This window comes from Prinia subflava, chromosome Z (genome assembly GCF_021018805.1).
Source record: "Prinia subflava isolate CZ2003 ecotype Zambia chromosome Z, Cam_Psub_1.2, whole genome shotgun sequence".
Taxonomy (NCBI): domain Eukaryota; kingdom Metazoa; phylum Chordata; class Aves; order Passeriformes; family Cisticolidae; genus Prinia; species Prinia subflava.
In genome coordinates, this window is record NC_086283.1 from 67,147,581 (window position 1) to 67,165,209 (window position 17,629).

The window sequence follows — 17,629 nt, forward strand, 5'->3', positions numbered from 1 at the left end:
AACTTTCTCTGAAGGAAAGACTGAATGCACCCTTCCAGACAGCTAAAATTGTGACGAAATCATAATCTGAGCTCATTTGCCTTAGGAAGTGACTTTTCTAAGTAATCCAAATAGGAGGGAAGATTGAGCAGTGAAAGGACGATGTCTACTTTTTACAACTAAGATGAATTTTGCAGCTGAACCAGTGAAATATGAAATTAATTGTAAATGTGTGTTCTGACCCCAAAGTTGCTCTTTTAAGTTAATTTTTCCTGTGAAATACGAGCATGTACTCAAGATGCCAGGTGTGCTTGGTAAATTAATTCAGGTAATAGCACTAGGAACTGAAAATGTTGTATTCATTATCTAGGATATTTGTATTTGTTAAATACAAATTTTTTAAAAGATTTGTTATAACTTTAAAATATTGCGGAAATATTTCTGTACATTTTAATTACATATTTGCAAGCAGAGAATAAAAAACATGGCAAAAGTTCCAACATATCCTGTGTTTTCTCAGCTGTACCTGATCTCTTTACATTTTACTGGCAAGGTTCTGTATGTAAGTATTTAACAAGAAGCTACATTTAATATCATTACTAATCAACATGCTGATTTTTGCCAAACAGGTCTTAGTTGCTCTTTCCAACTTGAGCTCTGTGTGTGTGTGTGTGTGCACAGAGAGGACACATAACAGCTGGTGTTATAGTTGAACACACTTTCTATTTTTTAAATATGCAGATCTAGTCAGTCACATAAAGCAGGTTGTACCAAAATTTTGCATGTAGTTTTAAAAGTGGAATTAATTGTGCTGCATTGGGAAATGAATGTTTAAGGCACAAAAATTGGGAAAAATATTTTTGTCTGAGCATCAGGGACCCTTTCCTTTGAACACAAAGGGGGTTTTCACTTTCTTTCAGTTATAGATAAAGTTCCATTTAGGACTAAGATATTAATTTCTCCCTCATTATAATACTCGGAGCTGTTACATAGACGTCCCTGCATGCTAATACAGTTATTTTATATCAGAATAACCCTTTCATTCACTGACTTGAAACAGGTTCACACTTTCAACTTGTTTTTTCTTTCACATATTTGTTTTCTTTGTCCCTGTTTCAAGTTATAATACTCTGATCTAATTCATTACATTGCTACCCTTCTGTTAGTTATGTATATATAAAAGCAGCATAGTGGTCAAAATAGAGGCAAAGATTTTAGAAAACATTTCCTATTCTGTGAAAAATGTGTGTACCCTTGAGAGAATTTATTCATGATCAAAATCTGGAAAGAGAAGAATTGTAACTTCAGCATGTCCAGTGCATGTCTAGCCATACTGTGTTTTTAAAACAATGACAGTGACTGAAATTCTGTACATATGCTACACATGTAGCATATGTATATGTACATATACATCCTTGTACATATGTATAAAATTAGTTTTCTTCTGTAAAAGGAGATACTTCCTCTGTAAGGTTCAAAATAGTCCCCTTAAAGCCTTCACTTCAGTATGATTTCAGTAGGATTTTAATAGATTTGATATACTGTATAAAGATAGGAGCAATTGCATATTATTTTCAAGACCATTAATAATATTGCTTAGAGAAATTTTCTAAGTAAACATTTTTCTGTGTACAAACAGCTGGAAGAAGACTAATAACATCAATTTAGGTTTACTTGAAGTGTAACTGGAACGCCCTGTAGGGCTCATTGATATCTTTCAGCTTTGGGTCTTTTCTAGTGTCAGCATCTGCACACCTAATGGGGTTATTCTGCTGTCAACACTGCTTCTAGAAAAGATATGGTTTTATTATAAAATGACACAGAACTAGGTAGAATTTGAATTTGCTGTTGTGTCATTCTTGAAGAAAGTAGAACGTTTTCAAAGCTTCATGTAAGACTTCTGACTATAAAGTTTCCCATTTTCTCCTCAGTGCTACTGCACTCAAGTAACAGATAGAATATGTGGATTTAGTTCTGTGTTTGTTCTGGCACTTGGTTCTTTCCCACTGCTATTAGAAAGAAAGAGCTTTTGTGACTTCACTGGGAGTTGCCTACACAGACACTATAGAATAGCCCTGGGCCATCACTAGAAATATTAATACACCAATAAAGACGTACAATCCAGGGTTACATTAACTTGAAACACCAGTTGAAACCATTTGGTGAGGAATCTTGTCAAATCCTATTTATGTTTAAAGTTGCCATATAAAACTGAATGGAAAACATTTCCATGTTTAGTAAAAGTGGGAAATGCGTCACTGTGGAAAAAGACTTTAGTTCTGATTTATAGACTTCTAAGTTATAAAAAATAACTTGAAAATAATAACTTGAGGTACAGTGAGAAATTTCTTAATAGCAGAAATAGTGCACACATATTTCAACAAGTCCAGTTCATGTCAACTTTCAGCTTCTTAGTGTTCTCTTTTTTATTTTTCCCCAAAACAATTTATCTTTATACAGTCCACATTTTGCAGATTCATAGGACTGTTATGGAGTAATAGTGGGGAAGGATGCTATGAATTTTGTGTTAATATTGAGGTATGTGAAGTAACCCCGTGACTTTGGCCCATCGCTTCAAAAGGCTTTCTGTTTACTCCCAACTTTTCCTTCATTTCAGAAAACAAAATAGATTTTTCACTCCTGAGAGGACTGAGCTTTGGCCAAGAGTGTTGGGAATGTCATCCTGGAAAATACCCGTATTCAGTTCCTCCAAGAAGAGATTGTCACCACTGCTCAGTGAGCCCATGCTCAGGGAGGTGTCTCCACAGAAAACTCCATAGAGCTGTCTCAAATGGGTAATTCCTTTCCAGTCAGTATTCAAGATTTTCAATGCTTATCCCTTGAAAAATTTCTGTATTATCATAATGTATTCAGTAAATTGATTTTAACCCAATTTTTGTTTGACATATGGAATTTAGTAGAATTTTAGAGAACTGATTTTTCCTCCCCTTCATGAGCAAAATTTATGCTATATCTTCTCTCCAACTTCTGTTTAGGATTTAAGTGAGGCTAATTTTTCATAGGCCTTTACTTTCATGTGCTACTATATGAATTGCAAATAAAAATTCATTAAAATAGAAATATCTCCTGGACAAAAAATTTTTAAAAAATGTTTTGTCATCATATAACAGCAAAATGGAAGTTGCAATAGGATACCCCATCAAATTAAATACAAATGTACTTTTAAATTTCAAGATTTCCTTTGTTCAGGTGAATAATTGAAGCAAACCCAATGTTATGTATTTAGTTAATTTTGCTGCAGTATTGACAGTACTGACTCTTTAATGGTAAAAATACCTATTGACTGAATTTGTGTTACAATCTGAAGAAACTTTTATCCTAAATGTATATTAAAACAGTGATTTGAACCCCCAAATTTAATTGATGATTCCACTGCTATGTTATCTCTTGAGAAAGGAATGTCTTGCATCATACTTTATAATTTCTGGACAATTATTTTTGTATGAAAAAAGGTGAACCTGGAGATCTATCACCTTTTGGCTGTGGTCAGATCATTACTGAGCAAAGCAAATTTTCATACCATGCACACATGATTGCAATTGAGAAGCGATTTATGATACTAATCAAAAATCCCTTTTTTTTACTTGCCCTGCTGTGAGGATACCATGTAGTGTAAAGCATCGTGTGTAATATATATCATGTATATGAATTGTAAAGGTCTAGAGCAGTGTTTTATTTTCCATTCAGTAGGTTAAAAATTATGAACTGATTTTTTAACTACTATTGATTGTGAGATTTTTTAATTTGTCTGGACATATGAATGGTACATTCATTTTTCTGCTTACGACAGGAAAAGAGGAAACTCCCATGAGAATCTAAAAGACACATGCTTATACAAAGTTGACTGTGTGTCATTCTGCAACATACTGAAGGTGTAGTAAGTAATTTTCCCTAAATCAAAGAACCAACAAGCAATACTGACCAGCAGTCATTACTTTAGGCAGGCAGATAAAGAAGCTTTTGTTCCTTGCTCTATCCCTGATTAGCCTGTTTATCAATCTTTGTTGTTCTTTACCTACACATTTTTCTGTCTCACAAATAAGTCCTTCAGGGCACAAAGCATGTGTCTGTATGCCTATGGTGTAAGATAACAGTAATAATTTCACTTGACATTTATTACATAAAGTATGTAGCAATGCATTTAGAACAAAATCATGTGTTAATGTTTCACAGCAATACCAGTGATCAAAACCGATTAAGTAATATTCTAATCAAACAGTTAACTGTGATTCTTTTTCACATGGGTTTCAATATTTGCAATGAAGAATCAGTATTGCTGATTTTATTTAAGTGAGTGGGTTAATTGTCTGAATGAGAAAGATAAATAGAATTTTGCTATTTGAGAAGAAAATAATTGAACCTCTATTACATTACAAATTAGATGCACTTCTACACAGCTTCACAGATCCTAAGATCAAGTGGTTCACCTGTTCTAATTTCTTGGCTAAGGTCAGCCAAGCCATTAGATTTCTTCTAGGAACCCAGGAACATGTGTATTCTTAATGCATATTTAATAAATAAACTGCTACTAGTGGTTTTAGAATTTTATTTTTTCTGGTAAAGTCATACATCATTCCCCTAATCCCCTAAGTTCCCTAAGCAGGAACTATAAGACAAGACTGATAAAGGTTCAGGAAAAAGAAGATTCAGGTTTCAGCAAAAATAAAGTACTCCAAAGTCATGATTTCAAAACTGCTTTACTGAATGATTAGACATAACATGTGCTTAGCAGAAGGAAAAGAGTTCAATGTAAACACAAAAAGGGATGAATATATGTTTAATATAGTTTTAAAATTTAGCAGGAATTAAAAAAAATATTTTCTTGAAATTCTTCCAAAATTTGGGATGTTAAGGAATACAAATAGTGATGAACCGACTAAGAGTAAAGATTTGTCGTAGATGTCAGACACTAGGCTGTAAGAAAGGAGTGTTTCATCATACCTGCAAGACAGAGCTTGTACATAAACTTAAGTGGAAATATTGAATGTATTTTCTCATTTGTAGACATTTTTAGCTTTTTTTCAGTTTCAAGCTTCGGTTGTTTTTATGTCTTGTGGCTATTTTGTCCGAAGGACAAAACCATCCAAAATTTTGTTATAAGTTAGGTCTTGATATGTTAATCACAGAATCACAGAATCTGCCAATTTGGAAGGGTTTCACATTGAGTCCAAACCCTGGCTCTGCACAGCACCATCCTTAAGAGTCACACCAAGTGTCTGAGAGCATTGAACAAAAATTTCTTGAGCTCTGTCAGGCTCGTGCTGTGAACAGCTTCCCTGTTCCAGCTCCCAAACATCTTCTGGGTGAAGAACCTTTTCCTCATATCCAACTTAAACCTCCTCTGACACAAATTCAGGTCACTCCCTCGTGTCCTGTCGCTGTCACCACAGAGAACAGATCAGTGCCTGCCCCTCCTCTTCCCCTCACAAGAAGTTGTACCTGCAGTGAGGTCTCCCCTCAGTCTCCTCCTCTCCAGGCTGAACAGACCAAGTGACCTCAGCCACTCCCCACACAACTTCTCCTCCAAATCCTTCACTACCCTTGTGGCCCCTCTTTGGGCATTCTTTAATAGCTTGATCTTATTACAGCTAAATGAAGTTCTCACTTCCTTTAATTCTTGCTTAATTTTAATTTCTTTTTGGTTGCTTTAGGTACTATTCTTTAAATGCAAAGCCTTTCTTTAAAAATTAAAAATATATCAAATCTTTTACAATAGATAAAACTTTCCACAAAATGGCCTGAAATACCATATTAGTGTCCTTGTTAATTCTTTTCATCTTATCTATAGTGTGTGTGTTTAGATAGCTATGGACATACATATCTAGTTATACAATTATATATGCATACATATATATGTGAAATGTGTGTTTGTGTGTAATATAAAGTATGTATTACTTGTATGTCCTCTTTTATTCCCAGTAAATTCTGTTTAACCCATCATTAGAGATTCATCAACAGTAATGTGAAGCAACAGATACTATTTTTCACTAAACATTCTTCTCCTTGATTCTTTGTTATAACTTTGATATTTTTTGTTGCTGATCAACACTTCTTTCCAAAGATCTTTACAGCCTCTGATCACCATCTCCTGTTGTCTTCCCCCTGCAATATCATGTCTGTGGGCCTTAGTGCCACTTAGTATCAGCAAACTTCTAGAAATACTACATTCCTTTCAAGTACTTTGACCGAGCCTCATTCAACCTGACAGCCTGAGAACGTTAAACAGGAGACTGAATCAATTTACATGACTTCATTGTTTTCTGAAGTGCTCTGCTTAATTCATTTGGGGTAGAGAAACAGCTGGTATCAGTTGTATTCTTCTGACTTATTGGGCTTATTGGGAGAGTAAAAGATGCTGCCCTGTTATATATTTCAGCAAATGATTTTTGGTGAACATCTAAGCATGTGGCTTGCTGTAGGAGTCCCAGAGCAAGAGGTCAGTTAATAACCTGTCTTCTCCTTTGCCTCCAGGCAACCAGAGCACTCTCCGGGTCAGTGCTGTCAGGTAATTGGGTTCTTCAGGCTTTCATTAGCCCATACTTTGAGAGATTTCTTATTCTCTGGAAGGTGTCCTTAAATGCTTCTGCACTTGTTTTGGTCCCTTGCCCCTGAATAAATTGTGTCTAAATTCTGACATTGATTTTCTATGTTCCTGGTCACAGAAAGCTGACATAGTTCACTTTTGTTTTTGGCCAGAAGGCTTTTCCCATGTCTCCACAGGCTCTCAGTACTCATTTATTTGCTTTCTGAATCTCTTGTATTTCTATGCTTTAATTCTCTGATGGTGGAAAATAGTTAAGTGGAAATGTGGCTTTGAGCTACCTTGCTAAGGTAGTTCCACTTTGCTTCTGGAACTGAAGTTTGTTGCATTTCTCCCCCTCATCAGAAATATTTTTCTATTTTGGAACGGGAAGGCCTACGTATTTGAATCTCATATTAGTTTATGGCTCTGGCAAATAAGTTATTAATGCCAAATTACTTTCTTGTCTCTAAGTTCTTAATTAAATTCCATTATTTTTGATATGCGCATGCAAAAGCATTAGTATGTAAATTGTGCGGTAGAGTTTAATGGATTAATGGATCCATTGACTGCAATGTTTTCTTTGTGCAAAAATGTACCTTTCTCATTCAGGTAAATGGTTAATCTGATTATATTAACCATTTGTATAGTTATTAGACAACTTAAGTGCAATCTAGATAATTCTGTTAGAAATTCAAATTAATTTTATTTTATATATATGGAATACCTGATTATGACAGTAGTAAAGAGTTAGTTGCTGAATTAATTAAGTGCATTCTAGAAGATCAGGGGTGTTAGAGGATATGAAGACACAGTCAGAAAGTGCAGATAGCTAAGCTGTGGCTTATCCTGTTGTTTTGTACACATCAGAACAGGAAATCAGGCCTGCATTTGTTTGAGATAAAGTGGTTAAAAATCATTCTGCTAAATGAGGTGGTTGTTGTAAAGGCTTTGTATGTGAAAGTCAAAATCATGTTCCAGCTAGCCACGATCTCGGAGATAACTGGGAAAGAAATGAAAAATTTGAAAAATTTCCTTCTAGGAAAAAACCCAAAAAAGCTAAAAAGCATTGTGGGATTGGCTACTGAGATGGAAGATTTGAATGGAACCTTGCAAAATTCTGACCACCTGGGAGATGTTGAACGAAACAATAGACATTGTCCCATATATAGTACCTACAGGGCAACATGGCACAGGCAATTTTTTTCTGCAGTACCTCTTAGAAATTTTAATGCTGCCTGACTCACCCAAATGCTCATACCCAAAGGCTTAGTTTGCTCAGTACTTTCTACTGTAGCCCTGACACTCAGACAGGCTGTCCGTCCAGGTAGCTCCCCCCAGTTTACACACTGGATGTGATGTTCTGTGGTGTGAAATAACTTCTGTCAGCTTGGGTCACCTGCTAAGATCCTTCCATTTCTTTCTTCTACCTTCTCATTGACAGAGCATGAGACACACACACTCACACGCACACCAGTGTCCTTGACTTAGATTAAACATGACTTAGAGAACACACAAGAATGTGTTTTCAACATAATTCTCATTCTGAATCCAAAATACAGCACTGTGACAGCTGTTGGAGAAGCCAAAAGCAGGATAAGCTGTAAACAACTGTAGTCAGTGAATCGTCTCTGTTTTCAGTGAAACTCTACACAATTAGTGGGTCAAATACTTTTCCACGTTACATTTTTTTATTCTAATGGGAGGACAAAATTAAGGTGTGCAGTGGGTTTTTTTTAATCGAGGGTGCCAATTAGATAAGCATAAGTGAATAGCAAATTCTGCAGAAAACAAGTATAAGAGATTTGGCAGACGTTTTATAAAATATGACCTTTATCTTTTCTGTAGTTACAGTGACTTTTGTGAAGCATGGAAAAACATGGTATATAATCTCAGAGCGTAATCTGCTGATGTTTGAAAATAGAGAAAATATTTGAAGATAGATCTAGAAAATTTCAAACTGGAAGATGTTTTTGCTCCCATATACATCAGCATAGCCTGTTCCTAATGATGTCAATGGGTAACTTTGTAGCTGAAACAAGTGACTAATTTAGGGAAATTGTCTTATATATTGCCACACATTTCTAGAAGTTATAACAACTGTATTATTGAAAGAATACGTTTTTAGGATGTTTTTTGTAAAACACAATTTTCCCTTGTATTTTTGAAGCAGCCAGGATTTTTTAAGATAGAGCTGATTTGCAATATGGTTCCTCTGGTTCAGTAGTAAAGTTTGAATACATCGTTATCACCTTAATACTTTTAAAATCAGTTTAAAGAAAACCACAATAAACTTTCTTGTTTCTAGTGAGTTGTTGAATTTTGTTGAAGTTATGATTCAACAGTAAAGTACTGTTGATATTGTTGGTGTAATTTATAAAGGTATGTGAGAGTCTGATTAGTTCATCAATACATTTGTAAGGTTAATTGAGAATTTTCTACAATAGTGACAAATTATTATGGACCATATCCATCAGTGGTATAGGAATAGCTGTTTTCAACTGAAATATTCAGCTGGGTTATTTTTAAGTAAAGAACTTTATTTCCTCTCAACAGCATTTAAAAAGCAACCCAAACCCAAAGCCTGTTCATTGGAGTTTTAAGAGAATGATATGTTTCTCAGAAACTGACAAGGAAAAAAGATTCTTATGAAATTTTTGTTTACCTACATGTCATACATGAATTAATACCCTGAAAAGAATTTTGGTACCTCATAATAGCTTCCATAATCAGCCTTCCATTTTGTTTATAGCATGAAGAAAGGGACAAGCAGTTTTTTAGGCTTGAATAAAATCTTAATCAGAGAGTCAATATCACAGGAATTTCAGGTGCTTGTATTTCTGATGTAAGTTCTATATCCTACAATAGCTGTTTATCTTCTAATAATTTTTAGAGGTTCCTTCTGTGCCTGACTATCTGTGAGGTCTATTTGTTTCCATTTGATAGTACCTGTTGAAAGTGGTGCATGACTTTGCTTTTCCCTCAGTTATACACCATTTTGCCCCACCCAAAAGATTGCAAGAAATTGCTCTAGTCTAATCTAATCTAGTCTAGTTTATTTTAAGAAATACAATCTTTGTCAAGACATAACACAATGTGCATGGTAGAGTTGTCTTGCTCTTATACTACATTTTGGGTGAAGCTGCATATGCTGTGGGAACTGGAACTTCCATTGCTTTCTGAAAGTACTTCTAGAGTGAAGCAGAATCCTTAGGAGAATCTGCTTCCGGGCAGGTTCATTTAGAAATTTTCCTCATCCCCTTTTGACCAAGACAATAATTTTTCCAAGTCCAGTTAACACACAGTTTTGATACAAGGCTTTAGAGGCTATTTAGTCCTTAAAAATTTCCTTGGAAAAAATTGGATTAATTTTTCCCCTTTGCTTCTCCTTTCTGAAACAGAGCATCAGAACAATTTTTTTTTCCTTAATTTTATTCTAATGGCATTTTTAAAATTTGACCAGGAGTTTCTCTTCAGAGAATCTACACTGGAGAGAATTTGGTTATTGCCACTGGGTTTTGCTTCTCCTGCCTCAGTAAGCAGTCCTCTTTCCACTCAAACTACTGCCTGCAGAGAAAAACCTTCTTTGCCATCATTTCAGCTTCATTGCCTGGAAAGCATTGCAAGAGCTCACTATAAACTGAAACTGACCCCAGGGTAACAGAGTGATTTTTTCACACATTATTTAGTCCATGACTACATTTCATACAGATTTCCAACAAGGCAAAACCATTATTTGTCTTGAATAGTATGTCAGAGAGGCAGAATAATGCTCTTATTTTCTCACTTGTTCGGGTTTTTTTTTTAATGTTGCAATGAAAGATACATTCAAAAGTATCTTAAAAATTCAAAAGTATATGGATTTTTGATTGCTTATAGTTTTTAAAGCTTTCAAATGATGCCTGTCTCTACAGAAGCCCCATAATGTCAAAATGGACCACAGCTTTCTGACACACCATCATGTCCTCAAGTTCTTTTTTAGTGGATGATGAACCTGCCACATACCTCAAAGAACCTGAGACAGAGCACAGCAAATTCAAAGACACTATGTTTAATTAGACTGGCAGATAGCTCTGTGTGGTGAATGGTAAACTTTAAAGGTTTGTACATATGATGAGGTGGGTAGCATGACAATAGCATAAATATCACTAGATATGTTGAAACAAGCATTAAAGGGAACAGCATTCTATCACGTGAACTGTGAGTATCTATACTATCTGCAGGTGTGCTGGTTTTTTATTGTGTTACTATGGATTTTTGAAGAACTCTTATGACTAGGATCTTCAGTACAGAGAATATGAAACTTCTCTGCAAAATGATGAAGTATTGAGCTGTTTTTCTTTCCTCACTTTTTCCATCACCCTGAGGTAGGGAAAGTCACTATGACCTTTCTTAGGGTAAATTAACCTCCATATTTACTTGACCTCTGAGCTCACTTTTCTCAGAACCTTTGTTCTAGACAATATTATTCAGACCACATTCAATATACAGATGTGCCTTGAAAGTACTATTTGACTTGAATAACTACGCAAAACTTCAAGGAAAACAGCATGTTTTTTGGGGAGGAAGAAGGGATGAGAGAGACAAAAAATTCTGACTATGCACCAAAGTTGATTTGAAAAAAAAAAACAAAGTAAGAAAAAAAAAACAACAAAAAAACCCCCCAAAAAACCAAAAAACAAAACAAAACAAAAAAATCCCATTTCTTGAAAAAATAAGGAGTCAATATCATAAAGCATTCTCCTTAGCACTCAGACCAGATGGTTTTGTCTCCAAAATCATCCTCAAAATAATGTTCCAACACTTTGCTTAGTGTTTTCGCCCTGTCATATAACTGTATAATTCAATCTATTCATCATGGTGTATCACTTTCTGGCTTGGAATAAATAATACTTTCTTGAGCATTGTATCAATCTGTGTTTTGGGTTCATATTTTTTTACATTCCAGCTATTTCTGTGGTATTTTAATAGAGAAACTGAGAAAAAAAATATATTATAGTCTCACCTTCATCTTTCATATTCAGCTAGGCCAAACTGCAATAGTAATGAAAATATGTTGACAAGTGTAACTTATTTCTATGAAAATTTTATTAATTCTTGGTTTGAAGGTTTAGTTTAACTAAAATGAAATGCTTCCCGTGTTTTGAAATAATATGAAAAATATATTAAATTAGTTATACTTTCAGGATGAAAACAGTATTTTTCTTTTAAAAGGGAAAACACAATGTTCAAACTTTTCATCCACTTTATCACCGTTTTTTTGTGTCAGAGGAGATGAGGCTGAAAATTGGTCATACTTTCAGTGGCCTTCATTTTCAGAAATCTATTAATCTGCAGTTTTTCATCCTAATCCCAATTATATATCAGAGGACTAAATTATTATCTCATAGACAATGAGAGTACTGGTGTCACTTGTGTTACAAGTTCTCAATTTTCTATATAAATCAAGTCCAACTAGAATCACTCATACAGAAAAGAAGATACATTTTTGGATGTATGTTTATCAGGGAATAACATGGAAATTTGTCCAGGATTACTTGTCATATGGCCATTCTTTTGTCATTGAGTTTATCTGTGGGAGGATCAAACTGGTTTTAATTGGACTTTTATTATGTGCATTTTGAGAAGGAAGTGGTGTCTCTGAATTGACATCTGAACCATAGGAGAGCAGATCACTAAAGATGTTTTTCCAAGCATCCATAATCTTTGATACCTCTTGGTTACATCTGCACAAAACCAAAATAATCGGACTTAATTAATACTATTCTGTTTCTCCACTGGTGTACACATTCTCATCCAAATTAAACACAAGAAACCCACTTGGCAAGTCTGAGCCTGCTCATGCCTTGAACCCAAACTTGAAAGAAGATATAAGAATGAAAAGGAGGTATGAAAGAGTTGAGAAATTACTTGAAAAGAGTGGTGAAAAAAATTGTGACTATTATTATCAGGCTGCAAGAAGTTGTAACCTAAGCCACATTAATAGAAGATACTTTGAGTGTGAGCTTGTTGTACAGAAAGAAATCACAAAAAACATCATAACCAGTCACTTTATTATGATTTTACTGCATGATCCCGAACTGTAAATTTGATACTGTGATGTGCAGTATATTTGTAGACGATTCTCATAAAGCTCAAGCAAGTCATGCAAGGTGATTGTGAAAGCAAATGAGAGTTTGCACTATGCTTCCAACCCAATAGCACACCATAGACTTGCCAGGTTTGAGTCAAGGCCTTCAGGTCAAAAGAACAAAGATGTACCAGAATACTTTCAGCAGAAGTAATGACATATAGAATTTTACTAAACTTCTTAAATTATAATTACCTGTCAGACGCATATACTGCAGACAGAGAAAAAGATTTTTTAATACATAGTTAGAAATTACCCTTGCCTCTGAGTTTAATCACAGGATTTTAATGTGTTTACCAGAACAGCCAAGAAGCTAAAATAGTGTTGTCCTTGACTGGAAAATTCCTTCCTGTTTATGAATATTTTACTTTAGTAAAATGAGCTTCTGTTCCTACATTAAAAAAATGTTATTTGTAACCAATATGACTCTATAGCAGACATATAAAATAACCTAGTCTCTGTCCTAAGGATACTGTATTCTAAATGGAAACAAGGCATAGACATTAAAAAAAAATATAATATAAAGAAAAGTGAGAGGAAATATCACAGACCTTCCTGAATGATAATGTATGGTAGTGACCACTTTTTGTGGTCTTTTATTTTTTTTTAAGTATTTTGTGTGGACTTGATTTTTAGGATCATTTTGAAGAGAAAGTTTAGCATTCTTGAAATGATGGAAACGCTAATAATATATGTGGCTTGAATTGGATGTGCAGCCTATAAAAGTATAAGAACATTGACAGGCTATTTAAACTGGTTATTCCCAGTGACGTTGTTAGTTTTCATAATATTTCTTACAGATGTGGGACTAATGGTTGTTCTTTCTGATTTTTCAGCATATGCCAGGATACGTCTGATGTTATCTAACTTTCAGATCTTATATAATTTTTGAAGCTGAATGAAATTTAGATTTTCTGAGGTTTTCCTAGTTATTTTTATATTTTTTCCTGTTATTTTTTCTCTTTTTTCAGATCACTGTAAGATGTCAAATCACGTTTTTTCTCAGAAAAACTTCAAGTTTTTCAGAACTTAATTATTTTCTGACAGATTATGAGGAAAATTCCAGTTTGATTTTATTATCGTCAACAGATCTAAGGTCCTAGTGAAGTTACAAAGTCAGAGGGCATTACAAAAGAAATTTATTTTGAAAACTTGTCATATTGGATATTGGTTGTGTTAGTGTTAGGTAGCCTTACAAACTAACCTCACCATCTACATTCTTTCCAATTTTTCAATCTGTTCAGCATATGTGGGAAAGGTAGAATTGTTCCACAGAAGAAAAACTGAAGCACACCTGTCCAGGTTTTTGCTTTCTACTTGTGTTTTAGTGATATAAATTTGTATTTATTTCAGATCTGTATTTCTTCTGGTATTTTATGGTTAAATCTGGAAATCAAATGGTGAATTTGAAGTAAATTGAAAATGAAATAGTTTTAAAGGAGTTACAGCATTTCTATTGATCTTAATAGCATCCACACAGCATCCATTAGAAAGGTTTAACATGTCTTAGTCATTTTTCTCAGATATCTTAGATTTCAAAAATATATGTCTGTTAGGGGGGAAAAAAAGCTAAGCATAAATAGACAAGTATATCTTTTTATTTAGAAGGTTTCTCATTTAAGCTTCTGTGTCACAGACAAATTATGAACAATATTGATTTTCTTGACCTCAGCAGAGCACATGAAACCTTAGCCTACATTCATTCCTATCTTAAATTTATCATAAATCCCATATGTGCCAATATTCTATATTTCAATGTTTTCTGCCCATTAGCTAAATTGTAAAATCATATTGTATTAAGTGAAAGAGCACTAAATTTGCTACACAACAGGTTAATCTTAACAATTTGTGCATTCTGAATAAATGAAAAAAGTTATTGATCCTAATGAAATATTATTATAACTTTTTTTTTTCATTGTGGAGGGTGTTTCCCAAGTGATATTGTACAGATATTTGTTAAAACAGCAGACCCACAGGAAGCTTTCCTTATTGTATAACAAGGTTGTTCATCATAATTATGTTGTGTCAGCAAACCCATATAGGTTAACTGGAGTTCAGAAAAATAGGATTATATTTTGTTCTGAGTGCAAGCACATGTTTAAATACTTCCCTGCTTTTGAAAATAATCATGGCTGTACGACACTGTAAATGATGGCTAATCTGTGAGTTATTTCACCCTGTAATCTAGAAAACAAGAGCTGTCACAGAAAGCAATGAGTATGATGTTAAGCAAACTACATTGCTTCAGTGACAGTATTTAATCTTAAAAATGAATGGCAAATATATTTTACCATAATAACTTTGTTATCTATTTACATGTATTTCCCATTATGAGTCATTAGCATTAGTAAGCCTCTGCTGAAGTGATACAAATTTGTTGTAAAGAACTGAAATATTTCCAAAAGACTCAGAAATAGGCATCCTTTTCTCCATATCATCTTCAGTCTTTCTCATAATTAATTTGAATATATTCAATTTCTTTCAAAACATGCCATGAATACTCTCATTTTAGCTAAAAGCTCAGAGGGAACTATTTCCCATTCAGCAAACATTGTATTTTTGCATATTATTGTCATTACCACTGAATATAAATTGTCTCCCTGCCTCCCTCCATTGCTAGGGAAGATAATGTTTCCAGGAAGCATTTTTTCAGAAATTTCTTTTTGTTGAATTATCCAGTGTTCATGTATGCTTGGATTTATGTGTTTGTATGTTGTGATCTATTTAATGTGTGTGAGTTCCACTCATTCCTTTCCTTTTTACAAAAGCAGGTAAATTTCACACAAGTTTAAAAAAAGAGAGATGGAAAATGAGCATAAAAGGGGATTGTGGTTTAAAAAATAAGTTTTAGTAGAATGTATCTTCTGTATTGTTACTCATAGGAAGAGGACATGGAAACAATATCAGGAAAATTTAAGTTTGCTGCAGTAATAATAATAATGAAAATTAAGTCAATTTAAGCCATGAAAATCTCTGCGCACTACTTTAAAACAGCCAATTAACTTAACATTTCATTCTGGCTTAAACAAGCTGATCAAACACAGTAGCACTCCATCAGTCTTCATCTTGAACTCCAGTTCTCTAAAGGTTAATGTATCATCCTCCTTCACTGATTTCAATCCTTTTAGTTGTTGATATGTTAATATATGTTTTGGCAGCAGATTTTAATTTTTTTCTCTTTTCTCTGTGATGCAAAAGGCATAATATTTTTCATTTAAAAAAATCAAGAGGAATAATTATAGGATGATTACTCTTCTTTCCCTGCCCCCTTTTCTTTCTCCATGCAATAAATAAAATTAAAAATTAAAAAACTAAACAAACAACAACAGCAACAACAACCAATCAACTGAAAAACAACCAAAAAACCAAAAACCTATTCTGGGAGAAAAACCACAGACAAGCCTCTATTGTACCACTTCTCTTTTAGCTCATCATAAGTTAATTTTTAAAAAAAGTTATTAACACTTACTTCATTTGAAAATATGAGTGTTATTTCAAGCTACAGAAATACACTGCATGGAGATTTCATTTTAATTAGTCTGTATTTCCCACTAGTGAAGCTTGCAATTCTCATCAGTCCTCAATTTTTTTTTGGCTAGAAAATCTTGCACATTCCAAATTTTGACGAAATGCTCCATTTATCCTAATGATAACGAGTATTGGGGATTTCTGTGCATATAGGTCTCACATAGTTGTCTATACTGATGAATGTCATTTTGAATGACATGTTGCAGCTCTCAGGTTGATTGGATGTGAGCCCAAGGGCATTGGTAGCAGGCAAAGATGATTTTACTAGGACAGTTTGCATAACAAGCAACTGTCATCTCATTAGCAAGCATAGGCATTTTTGCCACATGCTCTTTAACACATCATCACACCTGTTCACACTTCATTGTCCCAAGAATTCAGCTAGGCAGGTTGTCGTTGGCTTTATTTTTTCATTTCTTACTGGGAGTTGGTTATTTGGTGCCAGATTCAGAGGTGTGAGATAGGTGCAGTTTAGGATTTAAAATATGATGTCCTGTGAATTCTGCTCTGAAGGGTGGTAAAGATCAGGATTATAGTTTGAATAATAACTACTATCAGTGACATTTTATAGTTTTTTCTTTATAGTTCTTGTTACCTGCTGTTCTTTTGGAAACTGAATTACCTATCCTCATAGCCTATAAAATTGACAATTTAACGAAAGTTTGGTTTGATATGTAATCTCTCTTCTTTTCCTCTTCTCTCTATAAAGTGCACAGTAAAACCCCAGAGGAAGATTTTCCTACAATAAGGAAGTTCAGGTCCCATCATTTTTGCATGTCATTCCTGTATCCTGGCAGATCCTGAGTTACCTTACAATGATAGCTCAGACCTTGCAGCAGCATCAGTTGTGAGCTATGTGCTGGTGTAAGGCTCACCAGCAGACTAGGAGTTTGGTGCTAAAATGCAAGTAGCTAAAATGCAACTTGTCACTGTGTCTGATGTGTCTGGATAGCCAAAGAGGGCACCCAAGCCTCGCCTGATTCCCTAACTTGGCTGCTGGGTGGAGAAACATTTTCCTTTTTCAGTCCTAAAACTGAGAAAAAAAATGAGGTAGTACAGATCTGATGAGCTGGGTCACAGAACTGAGTGGCTGGGATATTCGCAGCTGCAGATTTGGAGAAGGTGGAAAGAAGGAAAGTGAGGAGATCTGGGGGAAGGCTGATTTCGCTAGTAAAACAGATGGAGGAGTGTGTTGAAGAAAAGAAGTGGGAGCAGATGAAGCCAGCTTTGATAAATTGGAATTGCTCATAGCCCACCTACTCAGTCAAGCTGTACTGCTTGTCCAACTCACCCTTTTCATTTGCTGATGACTGCAATTGTGGAGGCAGCTGCACACACCTTCATTTGCTCAGAATAAGCATGTTAGCCACAGAAGGAGGGAGGAAAAATGGTCTGCAATGTGCTATGTTAATGGAAGTGTTTCTCATAAGTTTTTTTTTGGTGCATGAGAA